Below are 24,757 nucleotides of genomic sequence, written 5' to 3'. Positions count from 1 at the left end.
ACCCGAGAAGAGCGAAGGTAATGAACTGCAGCGGTTAGAGCAGCCTTCTAGCAGAACGCTTGACATTTCAGCGGTATCGCTTGGCATGTGGGCATGCCTCCAGCCTTCACCCTTGGGTGGGGTACCCTATAGGTAAGTTGTCATCTAAATATAGTAAGCCTGTGTGGTGGGGTTTTTTTCCCCTCTAATGGGCTATTTTCAGTGCAAAGTAAGTGGGAGGGCTTTGTCTTCTGCATGGTCACTCTGTCATAGGCTTTCAAATATTTTCAGTTGTTCAGCTTTCTTGAAGACCATGTGGAAGCTAGGTGGAGGACTTTGGCATCAGTGTTTCTGTTCTCTAATCTGTAATAGGATGCATATCATTGATAAAAGAAATCTGGTTCTGTAGAGGTCATTCCATAGTATCCACATAAGTTATATTTAGAGCTTGTTTATATCTGATTGGTGTCAGAGTAAAGCTACTGTTACAAACTGCTTATTTATAAACACGGTGAATGCCAGCTTCCTGTAGAGGGGCAGCCTAGAACTTTGTTCTTAAAAAAATTGTGGGGAAAAAGGTTTATAGAAAAAAGAATCAGTTGCAATGTGTTCTTGATGGCTGTTTTGTTTTGCCAGCTGATGGCTTTGTATAAAACTAGTTTTATGGTTGTCAAATGTAAATATAGCCAGATGCTGTAGAGAAGTAGGTTTCTCAATCTCCAGGACTAATCATGGTCTCCAGGTAGCACAAGGTGGTTTACAAAACAGTTGCAGGAGTAATGTGCTGGCTCCTTCCCTGCAACTCTTTGGCTGATCTTCTCCCTTTCCGCCCAAAAAAATTCATTTAAAAATGCAATATTCATGTTCATCCCATTTCTTATTTAGTTGTGAGTGAACAGTTGTAACAGTGCACAAAGGTACAGATCCTTGAATCTCTTAAATGTTAATGGCCTTCTAGTGCGTGTGGTTTGTTTTCTGGTTTTGTTTGAGAGAAACACAATTTCAGAGGAATCTTAAATGGCAAATTCAACTTCTTTTTTGCCTCAAAATAACATTGAATAACGGGGTAATCGTACAACCTATTAAGAGTAAGTGTAGCAATCCTGTTCTTGTTCATTCAGCTTTTGGTTGTCTAGTATTTGTTTTGCAAATGTAGATATGAGCTCAGTGTTGTGTGTTTTGGTGTTTGGTTTTTTAAGTTCTTGCACTATTGGTTGTTGTTTTTTTTTTTTTCATTGCCATGGAGAAATATTTAAAGTTTGCTTTATTTTGACTTCTAGCTGTCAAAGTAGAATACTGGTTACTACTGTTAGGTAGCTGGGTTTTGACATAGAATAACTGAAAGAAAACTTGCCTATGAAATCTTCAAAACTTTTTGACTTTCCTAATGCAAAACAGTAGCATTTTTAAACACAGAGGATGAATCTGTAGTGCCGGAAGGGGAAAATGTCACATAATGTGCATGTGTCTATACTTGCAAAGAAAAGAAGTCTGTTATTGAAGCAATTATGAATATTCCACTAACTTTTCCATGCTCTTCAGTTCTTCTAGAAATCACTTTCAGAAAGTGGCAAAATGGCCTTTGTACTCAACGATACTGCCTGGAGAACAAATTTAATCTCTCTGGACTAATGGCTGCCTTTCTACAAACCAGTGACTTTGAGGTTAATGTTTAAATATTTAAATGGATTTGGCATGTTGCCATTTAAGTAGAACAGCATGTGCTTAACCCTGAGACTCACACAGGTCCCTGGGTAGCCAAAAAAACCCCCAAACCTCAATAGTGCAGTGATCTGGTAACTTCAAAGATTATAATTTAAGGCTAATCCTGAACAAGGGTATCCTAAAGGAGGACGATTGATCCGATTTTCCTATTTAGCTGAGGGGAAGGGAATTTTTGCAGATGGTATCAGAACTTTTTAGGTGGGTCAAAGTCCAGTATAAATAAGGTAGTGTAGACTCTGGTAAAAATAATACTAAAAGATACTGTTCGCATGTAGGAATTTGAAACTTGTTGAAAACTGGATAACTTGTTAAATTCGGTTAACTTTATTTTTGGTTCTCTTTGTTTGGGTTGGAACGCCAGGGTTAAGCAAAGGTTTGATGAGTGTGAAGCTCAAACTTAACTTGGGAGTCTTTGTACTTATGACTTGAAATGGAAAAAATTAAAGAAGAAAGCCAAGAGCAATTGCATCGGCGTTCTTCAGATGTCTAGTGCTCTTTACCTTAATCCGGAGGACTGTGTTGCCTTGTGTCTGGAAGAGAAGGTGGGAGCTTCGACCCTGGGACTACATCTCTAATCCAGTCTTATTCTGACCTTAAGTTTACCAAGAACTCTGCTAAAAGTATCCCTCTCGGGAGAGCGCTTCCTGCCTCTTGTGCCAGATGATGCAAACCCAGGTTTTCTGCCAAGTATCCCAAGTATTTTTTATTAGTGGCCAGGTCACAGCCATGCTGCATTGGTGACTGGATGCTCCCTGTAAGTTGAGGGAATGAAGCAGCGTACAAGGCGTGCTGATAAGCCTGGATGAGCAGAGGGAGACAATTTTCTTTCCTCATCTTGCCTTGTTATACACATCTCATGTTCAAGTTAAACAAGTATGTGAATTTTTTGACATGTGTAGATGTGAAACCTCACAGTTAAGAACTCTTAATGAAAATAATTATAAATCCCATAACTTCAAGCCTATGTAATAAATATTTGAGGTTGCAACAACTTCCCAGACAAACTAGTATTTGCTTAACTCTAAGTTGTGTGGTATCTGTACTTCAGCATGGAACTGAAATACTCTGGGCCAGTGTTACAGTTAATTGCTTGAGCTCATGTTTGCATATCCTAAAGAAAGGAACGAAACTGTAAATGGCCGGCACAGAATTAATACATTACATATTATAATGTGATTTATGTGGCCTAAAGGGGTGGTGCCTAAGTACATGGTTACGAAATTACGTACAGTGCCAAAAAACATCCTCCTGTCGGCAGCATGAGTGCTACAACTCTAAAACTAGTATGAACTACTTACGCTTTTGTATCATCCATGTCAATAGCTGGAGACAAATTTTATGATTATTTAATGTATTTGAGGATTTCATTATAAATTAAATAAATTCCTACTTAGATAGCTGTTTCACTTGCCATCCCAGGAAGGGAAGACAGACATGCTTTTGGTTGACCAGCCTCTTCCTTCATGTCATATGCTGGTGGTTCAGAGGAAAAGGGAAGATCAAACTGAAGAAATTAGAGTTTACTTTTGAGCGCTTTACAGATGGATAATAAAAGGATAATCTGTGTTTCATCCAAGAAATAAGACAGTAAATACCTCTCCTAGAAAATTTTTAGTAGGAGCTTTACTACACCTTCCTTATAAGATGAAATTTTAAAATCTTACTTCTGAAGGAAAAGGCTCTTTTCTAACCCTCGCGTGTTAAGTTGGATGAAGGAGAATGGTGTATTTGGACTGTTGGCTCAACTCTCAGAAGCTTATGGTGATCTCTGCCCAGTGCTGCCATGTGTAGTCGGCTTGCTCCGGCAGCTCTCTTTAGTGTCCTTAGTCAAGGGAAAAGACTCTAGCAGTCAAAGTGGCAGGCAAACAATTTGACAAACTTGTCCAAGAAAGCGCGCAAGTCTAATCAGTTGATGAAAAATGAATGGATGGGTTGAACAGAGGGTAAATTTGGATCTATGTTATTCTGAAGGGGAGAGGAGAAGGAGGGAGGGTGGTTGGTGATCACTTTTTTCCAGGGAGGTGTTTGGGCTGTATTTAAATAGAGTGAAAGCATGTTAACCTCCATGACAGAGACTGTCATGAGCAAAGTGGTGAGTAATAAAGGAGAAACATCTGCCCACAGCACAGTGCTGACTGACCTTGAAGAGCAGCTTTTGAAATCCTTAATGTCATGACCAAGCTGTGACAACTTCAAGTAGTGACCCAGGAAGGTCAGGTAATGGCGAGGTGATGGCAGGCTTGGCACAGCAGGGGAGGGATGGCCTGGAGCTGCAAGCTTCAGCTGGTGATGTTTTTATTTTGGGGGTAGTGGTAGCACATGGGTCTTAGAAAGCTGCTCTGTCCCTTGTGCCAGCTGAGCAGCGGAAAGACTTAGCACTCAGTGAAACTGTGAATGGAGAATGCCTTTGGTGCTGAGGGGGGTCTCTTTCAAGCTGAATATCCTCCTGGTGAATGGATATATACTTATTGCTTTAGTTTCTTCTGATTTCTGTGGGGGTGGTTTTATTTTGCTCTGAGAGATAATGATAACCTGCAGACAGCTATTCCTATTCTGCAAGTGCTGGTGTCTCTGCTTTTTCAAGTTTCTGGTGCAGTGTATTTTTCTGATGGTAACTCATTGAACTGGGAGCCAGTATTTGAGGCATTGAGATGGGATCTCAGTGAGAAGCTGTGTAGTGCCAAAGTCTTGGCTCTTCCAGTACTGTCTTCTTCCAGTCAGCGAAGCTGTAGTGTGCTGTGTGTTAGATGGAGTTTGAAGCCCATTGCCATCCACATAACTTTTGCAAGCTCTTTCAAGAACAGGAAACAGGAAAATTTGGATTTGCGAAATTAGTTCGTTTGGCACCTTGAAGGACTTTAATGCTACAAAGCTCATTGGTAGAGATTGTTGTCTAGGAACATGGGGTAGCTTAAAGAGTTGTTTCCTGTTCTGAAAGCAAGCGTTTTATTCATGTAGCTTCTGTTAAAGGATGTCTTGGTAGTATAAGAGTTTTCATGTATTTCTTTGTAGGAAAAAGAGTTAGTTGATACTCTGTGCCTTCTTTTAAGGATGGTGCATCAATTCTCATTTATAATGGAAGATAACCACATAATTTATTGTAATACTTATCACCAACAGGATGCACATCATGCATTTTATACCTTACATTCCTAACTTCTTTTTTCAGAAGTATTAGAGGTTGGTTTTTTCAAATTTCTTTAATTTTGTGACCTTTTAAGAGACTTGAAGTTGGTTTAATTTCTTATAGCTTGAAAACCCAGTCATTTAACTGAATGGAGAGAAAGTTCTCTTTCTTGTTCAGAAAGAGAAATTATTCTGAAATGTCTAACTCTTCAACTCTAAGTTTGTGTACCCAAAGCCAGTGGTTTGTGTGCGTTTAAAACATTGGCAGTGAGCACATGCCACTCGAATGCCTTAATTCGAATGATGAATATATTAGTGGAGTTTAATATAGTTGTCATAATTTCACATTTAAATTGACTTTGTTAAAATGTAATTGTTTAATGCAATTCTTTTATACCCTGGGGAAAGAAATACTTTCAGAGGGTGAAAGTAACCTTAACACTGTTTTACATAGCTAGTGTATTATAGCTTTCCTTTTTTTTTCTTTTCCTGCAATGCTGAATTAATTGAGAAGGCTCCAGTAAATAGGTGTAACAGCAAATTATACACTTCTAAGGTAAATCTATGATGTGGTTAAATTATGTGAGTAAAGGAAAGTCTCCAGTTCAGCTTTTTGGAAGCTTTTCATCTTTTGTCTTTCGAATTTGGAAATATTCTTCTTTCCTTGCCAGTAGCAGACAGGAGTAAGAGACTGCGGTTTATGTCACTTAAAAAAGGTGAGGGAGAACTATTAGTTCTGTAGGGCAAAAATGAGTAATTGTTTGACATGTTGCAATATGAGTTTTCCAAACAACTTTCTGTTCTTTCCTCGGGCTATCTGAAGGTAGGCTAAGATTAAATTTGTCCAAGCTGCTCTGCAGACTTTTTAACATAAAAATGTCTTCTGGGGTAGCTGTTTGTTGTAATTTGTGATGCACGGGTGAAGGACGGCAGTGCGGGGGGGAAACCTGCATGTCTATGTATACTTCTCTTTGTGACTTGGAGTGCAGGGGCAATATTTCCCCACCCTGGCACCTGCACACTGCGAGCTCTGAACATCCAACTCGTCGTGGAGCGCTGTGCAGACAGCATGGGTGGTACTGTGCAAAAATTCCTGGGCACTGTAGCTGCTGTGGAGTAAGTTTGTAGCCTGGCTTTATATTTGAGTTGTGGTAGCCCACAGCCATATGAAAATAGCAGGTTGTGTTATTTAAGTCTTAATGAGTCCCTCAGTAATAGAAAGGGGAGCTGAACAAGTCCATCCTTCTCTCGTTCCAGACCTGGCCGGGCAAACCAGCTGCTTACTTTGTTGAACAGAGCTCTTGTCCTCACTGTAAATAAGGTCTGAAGTGTTACAGAAAATACCTCTTTGCAAGTATCGTCTGTCAAATCTGTAAAGTCCTTGTCAAACCTGCTCTTAGGACGTGTTGCTAGCACGCAGGGAGCTTTTGATGCAGTGCTGGCAGAGAGTCTAAGGAAAATTCTTCAACCTGAGCCTTTTATTGCTGCGTGGCTGAACTGATCTTTGAAAGTTGAAATCTCGTGAGAGGACTCTATAGTCTGGCTTCTATGTTTTTGTTTTGGTTGGTGTTTTGTTTTTTTTCCTTTTCCCCTTAATCTTACTGATTGCTTGTGCTCTGATGTATGCCACTGAGCGGAGCTTTTGATGACTAATCGAACTCAGCCTCAAGTAGTCTCTCTTAAAAGGCTTGTGCTTTGACTATGGTAAATAGTTTGTGGTGTGTCTTCTTCCCCCATGCCCTAGTGTGAAATGCTACTGTATTCCAAATAACTTTCCAAATGTATTACTTGAAGTTGTTTATTCCATAAGTACAGAAGCGTGCTCTTATATGTGGCTCTTACAGTTTATTCTTTGCTACTTAGAGAATAATAAGATTACTTGTACTTTCTGAAGCTGTGTGACTAAATGTAGTACAAAGTAAACCTTTTAGTTGCAAAAATTACATAGAAGCTGGTAATCTTTGTGAGGGAGGTTTGATAACTTGTGCCAAATGATGACCACATACTGTCGTTGATTTAATGTTCCCCGGTGTTTTAAATTTAACAGCTAAAACAGAAGTATTAGTGGCTTCCACAATTAATGCTAAAAACATGCCAGGTTGGGAGAGAAATGCCAAAAAAACCCCTGCAAGTAGTTTCCATATGTTGCTGACACATTATTTCCTGGAAGGCTGGTTGACATGTTGGCAAAACTAGTATAATATGCCATTTTCTATTAAAGTTTGGGAAGAATAATCAAGTTGCAGTTCTTAAAATGGAGAGTCAGGCATGATAAAAGACCTCCGTTTAGCGGCTTTTTTGATATTCTCAGTATTTGAGGTGATCTTTGCATGCTAAGGCATTGCTTTTTTGTCTGTTGCTATCTTTAGCTAAGCTAAGATACTAAAACAGGAGCTACCAGTATTTGATTTCTAAATAGAAGAAAAGTTCAATCAAACTTTTAAAGGTGGTAAAGGAAATCTAATATGTTTCTCTTTGGGGGGGGGGGGGCGGGGAGGATGGGATGGGACCTGTACCTAGAATGGAAAGAAATAGGAAATTAATGTAATATTGCAAAATGTATTTAAACCAACACAGTTATTGACTTGAATTTATTATTAAGTTGTAATAAATACTCTGTCTTAATAGAGCTGAACTTGGAGGCAGGACTAACTAACCCACAAACAAGCATCCAGTGCTCAAGTATAGAGTCCAACATCAGAGACAGGCAAATCAGTGACTGTTTAAAAAGCTGCGGTTCAGGCGATAGCGGACTGCTCTTAGTACCATTCTCCCTTGGTGATTTGGGGGGGTTGGGTCAAGCAAACAGGTAGCCATGGCTTCACCTTAGCTTTTAGCTCTGCTGTGATTTTTACCTTTCTTCTTGAAACAGACATGCAGGAGGAAAGGCTGGATGTGGCAGTCAGACCTGCGTATGGGGCTCTGTTAGATAAGAGCAGTAATTATTTCTAAAGAAATCCCAGAAGTAGCTTTTGAAGGATTGTAGCGCAATGGTAGTATCTTAAATTTATGATACTATTTCTTAAGTTATCTAACAACCTTTTAAGAATAATATCTGTTTTCAGTGTCCCTCATTCTAACTGTGAAAAGGCAGAGGAGGAAGGGAGGAATTAGTTTTAGTATACCTCATGTCTTCACCTGTGGCTTTCTGTTACCATGTGTAGGAGTGGTAACAAGGCCTTTCCAAAAAGCTTAAGATCTTTCTTAATAAAATGTCTGTATCTTATTGCCTCTGAAAGGTGAAAAGTGCGTGCGAGGAAGCGTGTGCATGTGAAGAATAGTGTCTAATACACTTAAACAGTCAGAGTGGTAACTGTGGCCGGTGTAGAGTGTCCTGCACAGCCAGACAGGGTTAGCCTGTAGCACAGTGGGCTAACATCTCCAACCAGAAGGTCTGGAAAAGTGCATTAAGCTGAATCCGCTTAAATGTTTAATGAAATGGGAACAGTGAAACTGCTGTGGGCTCTGACCTACACCCCTGTCTGTGTGCAAGCACAGATATGTTTTTCAAACTGAAAAGGGGAAACTGTTGTCACAGATGACTAATGTGCTGGAAACTGATCCTTTCCTCAACAGACGGAGTGAAGGAGTGCAGGCTATGGAGACAGAGATGCAGACCGCTAACTTCATTTCCCCTACTATGATCTGAGGGACCGTAGGATCTGCAGTGATCACATAGTACCAATTGCTGCCCAGGAATAAGCTTTCATCCGTGGGGAAAAAAGGAGCAGTTGTATGATCCTTGGAGATCTTGTCATGTTCCTAGTCACCCTACCTTAGAGGATGCTGTCTGTGCCAAAGCATTCGGGTGCTTGAAAAGCAGATATGCCCATGTGTGTCTTGCAGTTGAGGCTTTCTGACTTTCAGCTGTCAGTCTGGCTCTGTGCTTTACCAATGAGGCTTTAGTTGGTGAAAGCAGGTGATTTGTATTTGCATCAGTACAGTGGCTGAGTTGTGTTGTGCATAGGAAATTGCTGTTGCCACTCAAGCTCTTAACTGATATCTGAAAGTCTGCAAGCACCTTCTGTTGGGAGAAGGAGAGAGTGACTGGTATTTGTCTGTATATATTCTTTCTAAATAAGTGTGACAGTACTGACATCTTGTTTCTTTTTGAATATGGTAGGTATTAAGCAGAAAGTGGTCTTGTGACACTCGCCTCTTCGCTTTTCTTTCTAGTCAGTAATCTGAAAGTCATCTTTGCTGTTCTGCTCTGGTTGGGGACTGTTATTCAGGCACCCTTTTTCAGGAAGGATCTTAATTTTTCTTTCTATGTTGACTAAAACTTTAAGACTTTAGCCAACAACAGGACAGTACAAACTAGCAGGCTAGATTGAATAGGAGCTGAAAATGGTGATTTTTTTTAAAAAAAACTTTTTTTCCCCTGGGCATCCATAGTTTTCTGAAGACGTGTGTGAACTTGTTGGGGTTTATTCCTCTTGGGAGGAAAATGTGTGGCAGCCTGCAGTCAGGAGAGTCTGGTTTTGAGGTGTCCCCCCCATCCTGATGACGATATAGTCCTTGTATTTATTGTTGCTGTTTGAGTGAGCAGCTCCAATTGCTGCAGTTGTATATCCTTAGCTGTTAGAAGCTGCTGAGGTGTTTCCTCCTGTACTGGAGGAGCTGTCAGCTTTTGCGGATCTCAGCCAGCTCTGTGCTTCTTGTCAGAGGGGTGGGATGGCATGACAGGGCTGTCAAACTCTTGTGGCTCATGTAACGTGATATATGAAACTTGGCAGCCTCGATTTGAGAGAGGTCTGGTGGTGAGACCACAGGAATGTTCTCTAAGTTGGTATTTGGTTTCCCCTCCCATACTGAATATTTTGAATGTATTGACCTTCTAGGTACGTGCAAGATGAATCTGTGCAGGCCATGGGGTGAGTCTATGTAAATGTGGACTCTTGCTCAGAGAGGTGTTGATGCTCATGGTTGCTGGTGCTCTGATTTCAGTTAGCACAGCCTGACTTTGACTTTGTTATTACATTGCTTGATTCAGAATAGAAGTGATTCTTCTGTGGTTGGTTTGGGAATCAAATTATTCAATGACCTAACTTGATTTGCATACATACTTTATGTTGGATGCTATCTAGCAGGGATCTTAGTAAATATATTTGGTGTTACTTAAAGAAGTAGTATTTTATAGTTCTATAGTAGACCTGGTATTTTCTCCTTGTAGAATATAAATGAGTTACCCTTTATATCAAAGAATAAGACAGATAGGCATCTGATTCCTCAAGTTATCCTAACAGTAAGCTCCGATGTGTTATAGCACTAAATCTGTGGCTATGATAAGACTTGTGATTGCTTTGTCAAATAGCTTTTAAAATGTGTTTTTCCATTGTGTGGTCTTATGAGCAAACGTACAGGTACCTGGTGTATAAATAAACCTGAATGTTGAGGTTTATTCCATTTTATTTCTGAATGTGGAAGCTAATGCTGAGCAGGCTTGTTGAAGTGAGCACAGTAGGATAGTACTGTATCTTGTGTCCAGTCCATTCTGTGCAAAATAACCAAACCATGCTTTAATGTGATAGGATGGAGATGTAAAAATTGGCTGCTAAGCTGGTGTGCTGAGATTAGAGTTGAACAGGATAAGGCACTGATGGCTGCAGTGGTTCCTGTGTCAGTAAAGATTACTCTGCTTAAACCAAAACATACTTTCCAGCTTGCTGGTATGTGAATGTCACTTTATTTTCAAGGTGTAAGGCTCTTTCAGTGGAGTCTCTGGGAATCTCTCAAATATATTGGAGATAACAAGCATTCTCGGGTAGTATCCTGAATGCTGCTTCTCTGCTATAACATGTGCTTGGCTTGGGTTTGGTTCGTATTACCACCTGATATGTGAAAACACAGTCGTCTTGTAGTACATGGAATTATTGGTTTGTATACCTAAAATAATTTTTAGGAATGAGTGTAGTTTGTCCGTAGCACTTACATCTGTTGGTTGCCAACTTTTAATCTGAAATGTGGACAGGAATAATCAAAATCCCCAAATTTGCAATCTTAATATGTAAACTTGGAATTCAGGGACACAATGGGGAGAAACACAAACCAGATCCTGTGCAACTACTAAGACAGAGGTGGGTGGTAAACTGGTAAGACTTAAAACCTTTTGAAACTGGGAGCTTATGCAGGCAGTTGTTCTTGCTTCTGCCTTGGGTGAGGAGAGGAAGGTTGCATGAAATAATTCAGTAGACTTTAGTACAGTTTAACAGTATGAAAATGGTTACTTCTGCTACCTTTAACATCTGCCATTCTCTGTAATACAGTGATTTGTGAAGAAAACGGTCAAAGGACTCAGTCTAACAAATTTTATTGATATGGAAGGCTTGATTGTCTGACACACAATTTGATTTTTAGACTGATAACGTGTGCCTCAGTAGAAGCTGTTTACCTGTCATGTGATCAGCTGAGAATATACACTTTTCTCCTTTCTGCTTTAAGAAAAATCAGAGACCACCTCCAGATTTTTTTAAGACCCTTATCAGTGGTCAGAAATGAAGTGTCCTAGCCACCAGTTGGTCTGTCATGTGGAAGATCAGAAGAGCGGAACTAATTTGAGCACTTAGTACTTGTAGGGAAGTTGAACCTTGGCCTTCCGCATGAGAGTTGTCCCAGTCACTGGGGACTTGCCCCCCTTCTGACTTTCAGCATACTTAGTTTTGACTGGGAACTTCTTTGTGGATTCAAGAAATCCAGCCCAAGGAAGCTTATTACTCCCAGTGTATTCCTAGATCTATTTTGATGGACTGCTGTTCCTCTATATTTTTTTTTCAGGAAACTTTTTGAACAATTTTAAGTCTAACCACCAAATACTGCTTTCCAACCCTGAAGGCTTAGGTGTAGATGGACTTTCCAGAGAACTGAAGTGAGTGGTTTCCAGGTGCCAATCCCTTCCACTCCTGCTTCTTGTGAGGCAATTTCCTCTGGAGAAAGTTCCTAATGCAGCATTAATTGCTTGCAGTTGAGATTTGTGAGCGCTATACTACCCAAATGACTTGTGAAAATGCCTCTGGTATGTTTAACTTGGCTCAGAGAAAATTGAACCCCAGTGGTGGATTTGAAGGGAAAACATCAAGGTAGAAACGGTCTCCTCTTCCAGGAACATCCCCCAGTAGCTGGTAAAGGAAGGAGAGTGTACTCTAATAAATGCTCTCTAAAATTGAAGATGTGAAAATGAGAGATCGGGGGGATGGAGATGTATTGTCGATTCTTCCTGGATGGTCTGCTCAGCTCGACTCTTTTTCCTTAGCATTCAGCAGTTAGAGTTATGTATTTTCCTACTGGGAGAAGCTCCATGACTTTCCCCCCTATTTATTTTCTCAGATTACTCAGCACTGGGTGTGTGTCTGTGGTTTGGGGTGTTTCTCTTTTGTTGTCCCCCCCACCGCTTGCTCTGCCTAGGCAACCCTTCTCAATTCAGGCTTCTCCAGCATTCTGGGATTTCATGTACCAGAGAATTGTATCAACAAACTGTGCATTCAGAGTCCTGATTGAACAGAACGTGAGGATCCTTGTTTGTGCACTGTGAATTGGTGGATTTATAGATGGAAATCTAGAAACTGCAGCATTGTTAACATGCTTTGGTGAACTTGATGCTGATAGATGAAATAATTCTGTCATGCAAATTTAAACTTACTGAGATTGCTTTGAAAAAAAAGTTGGTAACCCTTCACAGTATTCAGTTGTGCAAGTTCCATTAACTCTTGTTAGGTACCTAAGCAACTTCCTTTTTTGTTTGTTGTTCAACAGTGTTTCTTCCTCATTCCCACAAAAAAACCCAAAAAACCCCAACAAAACAAAACCCCCAAAACTTATGATATGCACAGCCCAAATACCTGTCCAAAGGCGAGAATTATTTTCTTGCTTCTTTAAGCTGAAACATTGGAGGCAGAGTTGCTTATCCATATCCCAAACATCAACTGTATGAAGTTAGTCAAGTACACTTATTTATGTTAGCCCTGTGTATGCGTTTTCCACCCGCATTGCAGAGTGGTGAAATACTTGCTGTATGAAATGCTAGTGTTTCTGACTCGCTTCTGATATGGATGATAGTTTCATGGCTTTCTGTACTGTTAAGTGACTGTTTGACCCAGCAGCTGCCATTTGGTGTTGGTACTTACTAGAATTAAATAATGAGGGTCTGTGACTAACATAAATCCAGAAATAATGTTCTGTCTCTGTTGCCATCTTAATGATGGATGTGTATTATGTTCTTGGAGGAACAGCCTGGAAAACACAGCTTTGGAGAAGTTTGTGCATAGTGAAGCTGTACATCCTCGTGCTCTACAGTTTTGAGCACGGGAAGCTTTGAGTTTTGATCTTAAGAATATAAAAGCATCATTTAACTTGAATCTTTGTATTGCCTGTCCCTGTGCAGAATCTATAGAATTGCAGTAATTTTTTTCCACTAATGCTTTTTTTAAATGGTAGTAATGGAAAGCCCCTTTATCTATGTGTTCTCCCAATTATTTTCTGCTGCAGATTTGCATGTCTTAAATGTGGTTTAGCCCAAGAAATAGAATTTTATAGGTTGCTGCTAACAAACTGAGTGTCTGGCTGTAGAATGGCTGCTTAAAGTGTACCAGATCAGGCCAATGTCCTTTAAATCATCCTGCTGCTATCACTACTTGTATGTAATTCAGGTTTTCCCTCCATCAGGCTTGTAAAGCCAGTGAAGTCAAAGCCTAAAGGGTTAAATGTGAGGTGAGCTGTATTGCAGACTGGGTAGTTTATACATGGCACCAAGTCCTAGAGACTCCAGAGAACCAATCCATGTGTACGAGTGAATCATCTGACCAAGGGGGCTGTATCATAAAGGTTAATGTGTGATTAATCTTTGCAAAAAAGGCCGAGCTGACTCTCTCAAAAAAACAGCCAAAGGAAGAGAAAGGCTGGTTTTTTCCTGTTAATCCTGTAGCTCCTGTTCGGTTGTCAGTTATTCAAGGGTTATGATCTAGTTTATTATAAAACCAGGGTGCTGCTTTTTCACTTTGTAGCACAGAGACAGTGCTTTGCTGGTGTGTGCAATGTCCTCTCGTGCGCATCTCTCATCTCAAGGGGAGACTGTAGCAGAAGCTGAAACTCGCTTGGGAACATCAGGTATGGATGCAGCACTGGATTTGTAACACTTCTGTCTCTGCCCCTTGCATTGATTTTGGTCAGTCTTGAGTTGAAATCAAAGCTAATGCACCTATATAATGTATAACTGTAGTTCCAGGGTGTCTGCAAAGATCTGGTGATACATATACAGCCTACTCTTGTGGGAAGCTCTGGAGTCGCCTAAATGGTTGAACAAAGAGAACTGCTTGAGGTGCTACCGTTTTGAAGTTAAAACACTTTTCAGCTCTCTGGTTAAAGTTCTGGTGTAAGGGTTTGGCTATACTGTAAAACAAAGTGTAGACTATCATAAGCAGCATATGGATTTGATGCCTAACTTCAAGCAACTTGATTCAAGGAAAAATATTAAAATAATGGATTTGCACCACTTGAATCTTAAGGAAGAAACTTATAATTCTTTGCTGGACTACAGCATTCCTGAGCAGTCTCAGAGGGACTGAGGGGACAATTTTTAGACAAGAGCTTCAAGTCCTGCTGTTGCCCCGTGGATGCAGAACCCTTCACAGGAGTGCTGCTGCTCAGGGCTCAAGTAGAGTCCCTTCCCCAGAGCCAAGGGGCATCTGCAGGGAGCCAGGCAGCAGCTCCCTGGGTGAGACCAATAACCTCGCCCTGGCAGCCTTTCAAGCAACGTGTGCCCCTTCTCTCTGGTCCTTCCTCCACCAGGTCCTGGTGGAATTTCAGCCCTCGCAGAGCTGCAAGGCAGCTTGTCGGCAGCCGTGTCAAGCGGCACGGGGCACTCGTGCTTTCCAGAGAGCACTGACTGTACCCTGCTGCCTAATAGTGTTGCATAAATCAAGCTATTTTCCCCGAACAGCTCTACAAAACTGTCATGGTGTCTGTCTTGTTCTTGTCGTTTGTCTGCTGCAGATGTGCAGTGCTGTGTTTAGCTTTGCAGAGCTAGTCCCTGTTGGATTCAGAGGCTTGTGTGTTCTGGGACCAAAAGACAAACAAACAAAAAATGTAAAAAGAATAAAATATAAAAGTAAACTCTCGTAGCGGGACTGATCTCACTGTGAGAAACGGTTTCCTTTGTAGGGAACTTAACACTTTTTTAAAATATAAAAACAATATGGTTTTGTTCTCCGGAGACGACAACATTTGATACAATGGCTGTGAATTGCCTGGTTGCTCCAGATGCCAGTTGTACAACACTGCAGGTGAAATATTGGTGACATTGTTAAGTTTGATAAGATTTAAACTACTAGTCAGCAACACTTACGGAAAACCCTCAACAGCCAGTGCACCTTTAAGACTTCTCATCATTGAGTTGGAGCTGTTTCCTATTTGGCTACCAAAATATTATTTCCTGTAACCAGTTCATTGCAGTTTTATTAGATTTTGTTCACTATATATAATCAGTAGCCTTGAATATTTAAAAAAAAAATGTGTAGGAACAACTGTTCTTTAATTGGCAACAGCTTCAGAATTAAATTCTGCTGTGATGCTGTTGCTGTGCAAAAATGCAGTCCTAACTTAGTGGTAGAATTTCTTGTAAGTGGAAACTGTTCTTGGCTGGCTGTAGTCTTTTTCTGAACAAATGACTGCTCCTGCATAGGAGGCATCTTTGAGTCTGCAAAAACTGTGAGCTGATTAAACTTCTGACCTCGTTAATGTGAGAAATCCTAAGCATCTTCATTAATTCTTCAATTTGTACAGCAAAGATGCTGCTTTTTCAGTCATTAGATGTCGTGTTTATCTGCTTTTTCAGATAAATTAATCAGGTTATAAATTTGTTACACAGAATAATCCACTAGAGCAAAATAATACTGCTGTACTTACTGTATCTTGCTTCACTACAGGTTATGTTGGGAGTACTCCAGATGCTCTGTAAACTAGTTCATATTATGTGTCGGTGTTAAATATAGCCAGTTGCTGAACAACTTCTCAGTTTTAGGTGAAGATCTGAAAGGACATGCGGTGCACAGGAGCTTTCTGTGGCCTTAACTGTCCAATTCCATCAACAGTTACTGTATTAGCTAGAATACTGATAGCGTCAGCTACATGTTGTATGCTGGGGGCACAGATGTTTCATAAAATAGTTCAGGAACATGAAAAGTTTCAAGTCAGCACATGACCTGAAGTAGTTTCAGTGTATGCTGCCTAGCACATTGTGGTATATTTGCTTGGCATTAAAACTTGATTGTAAAGGCAAATATTTAATGCAGGAGTTATTTAAGTGGTAATGGTTAAAGCCATCTCTGCTCTGACTTGTAAAATGAATGACTAAGTTGTGGCTCACTGTTAGGAAATGAGAACTATTTTTTTTTTTTTTCCAGGGTTACAACTGGCATTTTAGCCACCACCTTTGTAGCATGGTGCTGTTCCTGCAGAGTGTTTCTGCTGTTTTTGTACTTGCTGTTTTGTGAAAGCCTTGAACTTGTCAGTTGAGAGGAGATTAGCAACAGACAAAGTCTTTGCTTAATTAAACGTCTGTAGACCTAATACTCAGAGGGGATATTTTAAAACAATTTTTTTAAAAAAAAACAAACAAAAAACCCCAACCCAAACAGAACACAAAAACACCAACACCTCCCCCCCATTTGTCTTGAGAATCCAAGGTGTAATGTCTATTCTGCACTGCTTCCCTGTGTACCTGCTTCTGTACTAGATTTGACTTCAGCTAGGATGAGAAGCAAGTGAGGAATATGGGGCAAGTTAAGAGGATTGACAGCTCTGTAAAAGAGGAGAAATATGTAATGGAGAGCAGAAACATTGCTGAGAGGACTGACCGGTTAGTTCAGAACCAGTCAGCCCAACTTCTACTTTCAATGTTTGAAGTTTGTTCAAAGGAAGATGGGCAGCAAGGGTTCTGATGGCTGAAATGTCCTTAAAAAATGGGAAATGGTGATAAAGAATGTATGATAAGAGACTTCAAGAAAGCTGTTGGATATCTGAAGACTATCTTGAAACTTGAGGATATTCTTGAGCACAAACCTTATTTGCTCAAGTTTAAAGTTTCACTTATTTGCTGCATGCGAGTGCCTGGGCAGACCTAGCATGAATTCACAAAGTATTTTTGTTCTTCATAATCTATTACTACCTTTCTTCCTACACCGATAATATTTCAATCTTGGAGGGGAAAATTCCTTTGAATAATCCTGGCTCACTGTTTCAGAACTTGAAGATACCAAAATGTATAAATGTACCCTTTAAATGGTAGCAATGGGGAAAATCAATTTAGCTGAATTCCAGGAAACAGAGAAGGTGAGCAATATTTGTAACCCCTGTCTAGTCAAAGAACTCAAACACTGATTAGGATTGTTAAACATAAGGCTCTGACAGTTGCAGCCTTGCTTGTGCTTAGCTATTCAATCAAGTTTTTAAAAAATAAGGACTTGAACCTTGACCTTCCAAGGAAGTGCCATAATAAATGTGCTGGGTTTTTTTTTTTTTCAAGTTCCAGCTCCTTACTTTCATTTTGACCTGAAAGTTTATCCTGCCTTGTACAAGAACATATGCTTCTGCTAAATAATTTAGTTGTGATAAAATAGCAAAAAAAAAAAACCCCAAAGCATCTTCCAGAAAAGTTGATAATGAATTTAACCAGAAAGTAATAACTTAATGTCATTCTTAAGAGTTTCTAAAGAGTAACAGACTGAATATTGATCTCATGGAAAACCATGCACAGCCTTTGTTTGTGATGGCAATAGATAAATGAATAACTAAGTGTTGTGGTTTAGCCCCAGCCAGCAGCTAAGCACCATGCAGCCGCTCACTCACTTCCCCCCCCCCAGTGGGATGGGGGAGAGAATTGGAAGAGCAAAAGTAAGAAAACTCATGGGTTAAGATAAGAACAGTTTAATAATTGGAACAAAATAATAATAATAATGAATTATAATGAGAAGGAAAACAACGGGAGAGAGAGAGGAACAAAACCCAAGGGAGGGGAAAAAAGGGGGGGAAAAAAAAAAAATTATACAAGTGCTCACCACCCGCTGACCAACGCCCAGCCAGTCCCTGAGCAGTGATTGCTACCCCCCGGCCAACTCCCCCAGTTTATATACTGGGCATGACATCATATGGTATGGAATAGCCCTTTGGCCAGTTTGGATCAACTATCCTGGCTGTGCCCCCTCCCATTTCTTGGGCACCTGGCAGAGCATGGGGAGCTGAAGGGGAAAGAAAAAAAAAAAGTCCTTGACCAATGTAAATACTGCTTAGCGACAGCCAAAACATCAGTGTGTTATCAATATTATTCTCATACTAAAATCCAAAGCACAGCACTATACCAGCTACTAGGAAGAAAATTAACTCTATCCCAGCCGAAACCAGGACACTGAGTGTATAACTGACCATGTGTGCAGTTGTGTACTGCACCATACTTTGAAAACCCCGTGAGTAGCCTGTGCCACTTTTAGCAATGAATGCTGTCTTAATGAAGCTACGAATGAGAGTCTGATTAAGTCGTAAGAGAGTGCTGGAATATCCAGGCGAGAGGCTTGTTGGTATTCTCATCTGCACATTCAAATAGGTAGCTTTGATTTTGTTTGATCATGCACTTAATCTCAAATAATAAAGTACACTTGCTTACTTGCGCTGTCTTAATAGCTAGTATTTGTCACTGGCATGCGTATGCTTATCTCTGTTACTTCTGTGAGTTTCATCTTGTCAGGTGCTGTAAAACAGAGTGGAGGAAAGGCATGTGCAATTGCAGGACTTCCTGATCTAGGGGGTTGCACCTCCAAATCCCCAAAATACTAGATGCCATTTCTAGACACCGTTTTCAAGTATCTTGGTTATCTAAGTAAAAGATGGACTTAATGTACTTTTAAGAAAAGTCACTGGGCCAGTCTTCTACTTCTGAATAGAGAGTTCTCCTGGAACTTGCCTTACAATAAGAATCAGAAGTTGGCAGTTATTAAAGGAAGAAAAACTGTGTTATCAAGACACTGAATAAATCCATTGGAATGTCTGAGTGTATTATGTGCTTACAAATAATAGTCTGAACTTGAAGATGGAGACAACAGCCTAACATCCTTGAAGACAGGCCAACGAGGACGGCCAGAGTTTATCAACAATTAAATAGATATGACTTTTCGTCTTAGGAAAGCAGTGACTATGGGCAAGGAAAAGAAGGGTCCAAAAGCAGTTGAAGCTTTCCGTTGAACCAATGATCTGACAACTGGATCACTGGAGGCCGTCAGTTTGGGGAAAGTGCTGGCATGCTGTCTCTTAGACAACCATTTAGTCACTAGTAGGAGCAAGCTATGAGGGTAGATGTACCTGTTACCATGAGCAGTCATATGTTTTGGGGTCGGCTGATGGTGCTGTGTCATGGTTTGAACATCTTACAGGAAGTCAGCACCTCTCATGCAACTTAAGGATGCCTGATTTTTGCAGCTGTATGCTCAATTGCCTTTCCACTTTACTTTTTCCATACCTTAGTGCCAATATTTAACTGCTTAAAATTCATGCTCCTTGGTTACTATCACTTGTATGTTATGCTGGCGCTTCAGTCTTGAAGCGGGCTGGCAAATAGCCAAGTAGGAGGCAAAACCTGATGGTTCATGCCTGTGAAGGTGATACTACTCCTTCAGTCAAACATGTCTGCATGATTGCTTGCAAACGTAACTTGCACGTTATCTCTGCTTACCGTAGCAAGTGTCTCGCGTTAATTTTGACTTTTAACATGGGTTTGAGTAAAGCATACAGATGTCACTTAGCTACCCTGTGGGGTGTGGGTTTCTTTTATAAACACTACTGTCACAGTGCCAGCATTGATGATGCTGTGTGTTCTTAAGCAAGCAATGCCACTAGCATATGAGCACTTCATGTAATTAACTTATAGGAGTATGTTGTACTTGTAATGTTATAAATGTTTGGGTGAAATTGTTTTAGGAGCTTAACTCCATCCTCTCTTCTAATAGTTTGAATTAGCTTGGCAACAGGCTAATTCACATTCAGGATGTGACATTACTGAGGTTGCACAGGGAGCTCTGAAATCACGATTCTGTGCAAATGCAGCATTACCTGAAATTGTGTGTTTTCCCAGTGATTTCTGATGGAATATGTGTGAGCAACACTGGACAGAGCATGTTGGGAGGGATGCTTGGTCGCTGCAGACTCCCTCCTGGATGCCGCCATCTCTGCCTTCAGGTGTACGTGCTGAAAAAGTCAGACTTGTGTGATTGTGTTATGTTCCAGAACATGGTCAGGTAAACTGATTGTAGTGTAATATGTTGACAGATGAAATGCCTTAAATGGTTTCTGACTTCGGTGACTGTGGTAATCGTGACTATGTAATATGGTTTTCTGCTGAAATAGAGATGCTGATGATGCATTTTTTCTTGTATCAAAGCCTGTTCAGTTGATTAGAGCACTTCTAGAGTGCCTTCCTGCATGTCTGGGCACACCCTCTCCTTTCAGATTCATCCCCCCCTTCATACAGGCTGCACAAACATAGCTGATGGGTTTGAGTAAACGCTGTGTGATGGTGTGGGTGAAAGAACAGAGTTCCAGATGGCGTACAAGGAAAAGTGTAAATTATGACTGTCTGTGTTGTGACACTAACACAAACTGACTTGCATTCTTGTAGTAATTTGTAAACTTGTAGCTTGAATTATCTATTGTAATTGATATGGTTTTGATTCCTGTTTGCCCAGCACTGAACGAGTCACTGTCCCTCTGCCCTTCTACAGCACACCCCTGGACACTCCTTGTAGGTTAGTGGAAGTGACAAGATCTTGCTCTGAGCCCTGTTCTGCGTGTTGTAGTGTATTTCTCCTGGATACGGACCTGCTGGCAGCTGATCTCTTCGTTTAGGAGAATCTGCTTGCCAAGCTCCTTTCTGGTTTTTTCAAAGTGATGCTTCTGTTACCCCAGGCTCTTACATCTGATGAGGAAGGGGAAGGCTTAGAGCTCTGATAACTGAGACTTTTTTTGCAGTGTGTAAGCACTTGAAATATACAACTGAAATTTGGCAAGCTGAGCTTTACTGAAGGCACAAAGCAGCTGAACTTTTTCGCACTGCACTGTAGGGTGTTGTGGAGGCCAGGCGTGCATAATGCTTGCTGATGAAAGACAAACTCAAAGCGAGTTTATTAGTAGTATTTAGTTTAGAGAATTCCCCAAGTCATTAGTTGCCAGGAACAGTGTATTCTTGGGAAGGAATGTTCTTGGGAAGGGCAACTGTGGGGTCTGTGCATCTGCTACTGACCACTCCGGTGGAGGAGATGCTGGCTGAGGTTAATTTTTCGTTCAGCCTCCTATGGCAGGTCTTAAATCTAAAGAATTTCTCATCACCAGGAAGCGTTCTCATAAGTCTGATGAACATATTAGTACCAGCAGAGTTACAGAATGTCAATTTTTTGAGGACTATTATTCATTTAGGTTACAGGTTTTTATACACTATAGTTAATCCTTAGGCATACCTCACTTTTTATGCAGGACACTTTTAGGACTCGAAGTGTGCATATGAAGCTGTATTTGAAGTTGGCTAGTTGCTCATGAAAGTACTGATTACTAAAGTGAAAATTTGCTTTAAAAATAGTTGAATCAGTGGCTTATTACAGTATATTCTCTGGTTATGTGAAAGTCCAGAGCGCTGAGTGAGCAGACTTCTATACGTACATGTACACATTTGTATATGCAACTTTAAAGCCCTTCCTCATTTCTCTACTCAGTCTCAAAACTACGTTTATTTTTCTTGGAGCTTCTTCAGCATTGATTGGATCAAGGTTTACTTAGCTGCCTGTGTTGTTTCAAATTTTGGCATTATTAGCTATGCATGCTGTAAGCTGACATGTCATTCTTGAAATTCTTGGGATCTCAGTCTTGCTAAGTCTTGGCATATTGAAGTTCCCTGTTTTCTGCAGTGAGAAAGCTCTTGAAAGAGGTAAAGACTGCTGGTTGGATCTGAGCTAATGCTGAATCAAAATGGAATCTCACGTTTTTGTTGCGTGACTAGGTGAGCAAGCTGTGTTATGGGCTAGTCTCCAGACAAGTAGAAACTAGTTTTAATGTGTCAAAACAAAAATGAAAGCAAAGTTTCCAAATATTTTTCAGCAGTTGATTCTGTGATTGACTTAAATCAATGGAAGATTATTCAGGACAGGTTCTTGCCCTGCCTCCAGGGAAGACTTTTTTTTGGAAGAACTCTTGAATCTGCTTTACATTTCCTAATGGAAGATGAAAATGAGGATACTGAAATTGTTCATGCTTCTATAGGGATTGAATAATAGTGGGTAGGCAAAAGATCTAGACTAGCCTTAAGGAACCAGGAAATTTTAAGCTAGTCAAGTAATTTCATCTTGGGGAAGGAAGGGGGGGCAGAGGAGGGTGCTGTCTGATCTCAGGAGCTTGTTCATTTCCGTGTTCCATGGTCTTCCTACCCTCAGTCTTAGACAGATCTTTAAAGTGCCATGTAAAGACAAGGTTGTGGGCCAGAAGCCACTCCAGTTGGTCCATAGTAAGCATGTAAATTCCTGCAGTTCTAGAATGGTCTTAATTTGAGCGCTGCTTTTGTACTCAAAACTGTTGATGGGCCCCACAGCCTGTCTGGAAAGCTTTATACTTTTCATTGGTATGAAAAAGGATTTATTTAGAATCTAGTTATTTAAGCTGTGTTTCCAGCTGAAGAAAATAAGGTTTAAAGAAAAATGTCAGCTTTTTGAATGATGCATTCTTGCTTTTAGTAACTTACCTTTCACTACTTAGTGCGCTGGCTTTATTTACACTTTCCAAAGATTTGTTCATAAGTATTTGGGGTTTTTTCCACTGTTGTGGTTTCCAGAATGGTTTATATGAGTTCTGTGAGGATTTAAATTTCTTTGTTAGAGAACAAATCAAGAGTTGCTTCTCTTGTCATGGCAAACTTGTTTCCCAAAGCAGTAATTGATTCCTGTACAAAAATATGATCAGGGAATTGTTCTTCAATGTGCCTAATGAACATCGAGATAGCGGAAATCTCCCATTATTATTATTATTATTATTATTTCTGATGTTGTAGCCTCCTTGACCTGTCTCAGTGTATTGCAACCAGTACTGTCACCTTAGTTGAGACAGTTGATAGTGCAGATCAGATATTTTCTGTTTTTCTGTTAGCTCTGGATTTTTAGTCTGTAGAGGCTCCACTACTTATTGTGGTTAACTTGCAGTCAAATAATTTCAGGCTTTAATATAATTCTCATATTAGCGTGCATTATTCTGTCCATCCTATATACTTAATCCTGATGTTTGTGTCCTGCTGCTTTCTTCCCACCAAATTTCAAATATGTCATTATATCAGTATCCTCATTTGAGGACACCACACTCTGGTGTCTGCATTTTAGTTAAACACCACTGACCTGTTTGCTCATTGTTTTTGATGGCAAGTGTCCTCCTCCTTCCTGCTCCTTGATTGGAGAGTGGAATCTGTCACTCCAGACGTGTGATGGTGTCAACATCTATCCAATTTCTCTGTTCTTCAGTTGGGAAGCTGAACTTTGTCCGTGAATGCATCTTCACCCCGATTCCCTTGTTGGATCCACTGAACTCTGTCCGTCCCCATTTAGATGTTACTGCTCTGAAAGTGACCCTTCTTCCTGCCAGATCCCCCACCCCACTGCAACCATATCTTATAAATCTGAAGTTCTTCCTACCTCTGGTCTAATTTCTGGTACTAGGAGCCTTTCATATGGAGTCGTGCTATGGAGGTCATCTATCTGCTTTGAATAGTTTGGATCTTCTCTCTCATTCATGTCCATGTGATTTTGATACCTGGGTGCAGTCTTAGTGCTTGCTAGTAACTTGTCCTTATATATTGCAAGGGCTCTTCTTTAGGTTTTTTGGGGGGGTTCCCCCCCGCCTTTCTGCTTCTGTAGGGTTTTGGGTGAGGATATGTGGCTCTGCTCTGCTGGAGGGGACACTGGGATTGTTTCCCCACTTGCCTAGTCTTGTGTCAACTTCATAGAAGATGGAGGCTGTTGCTATATAGGGAATTGCTCTCCAGTGACTCTGAAGAGGTCCCATGTGCACCTACCTGTTGGCTATCCCAGCAGCACTGGGGTAGTATACTGGTGTAACCCCAGAGCTGATGATTATGAACCTTCCTGTCTTCTCTTTATTTCAGCTCAGATGTCTTAAGACAACTCTTTGAAGGTCTTGAGCTGCCTCTGCTGTGCATTACTTCCTTGAAAGGCAGGAAAAAGACCTTCAGTGCAGAGAAAAACTGCTGTCTGGGGTTGTTACTGCTCTTTGCAATGTGCGTCAAGGGATGAGCACTGAAGATTTTCTTCACTGGGATTCTTAGTGTTGCTCTTAGGTTGCTGCTCTGGTGTCTGTTCTAGACCTGAGCTTATACAGCAGTATTTAATCGTTATTACAATTTAAATATCTCTTAATTTCCTGTCTTCATGCAAACTTGTACATAAGAACATACGCATGACCAGACATGGTCAGACTGAAGATGCACCTAACACTGTGTCCCACCTCCAGCAGTAACCAGGGCTGAATGCTGAGTGAAGAGTATTAAAACAGGATGAGCATGTAGTGATTCTTCCCTGGACTTCTCCTAGCTGCTTGCAGCTTGTGACTGAGAGCTTCTTGAGTTAGTTTGGTATTTGGTTTTGGACAGACTTTTCTTACATGGCTCTTACCTGCTTGTGTTTGAGCCTATGTAAGCTTTTGGCTTTCAAGCACTGTGCAGTAAGAAGCTTCATAGCTTGACTACACACTGTGTGAGGAACCATGCCCTTTTGTTGAGTATCTGCTATTGGAAGAGGGAAAAGTAATGGTTTATTCTGTCATGGAGCCCCTCAGATACTTTTTTCCTGTAAAGGAGCCAAATCTTTTGGGTTGTTCCTTTGCTTGTGTGGAAGCCAAGCAAGCCAAG

At 40.6% G+C, this 24,757-nt stretch overlaps 1 protein-coding gene across 2 annotated transcripts in view; it reads left to right on the top strand.

Annotated features, from left to right (window-relative positions):
* The window catches only part of MTUS1 (microtubule associated scaffold protein 1), a 127,829-nt gene that overhangs the window by 10,422 nt on the left and 92,650 nt on the right, over positions 1-24,757 (top strand). The gene's annotated exons all lie outside the window — the stretch shown is intronic.

The sequence above is a fragment of the Ciconia boyciana genome, chromosome 5 (genome assembly GCF_034638445.1).
Source record: "Ciconia boyciana chromosome 5, ASM3463844v1, whole genome shotgun sequence".
In the NCBI taxonomy this organism is placed as follows: domain Eukaryota; kingdom Metazoa; phylum Chordata; class Aves; order Ciconiiformes; family Ciconiidae; genus Ciconia; species Ciconia boyciana.
This window is presented reverse-complemented; position numbering and strand designations above follow the sequence as displayed.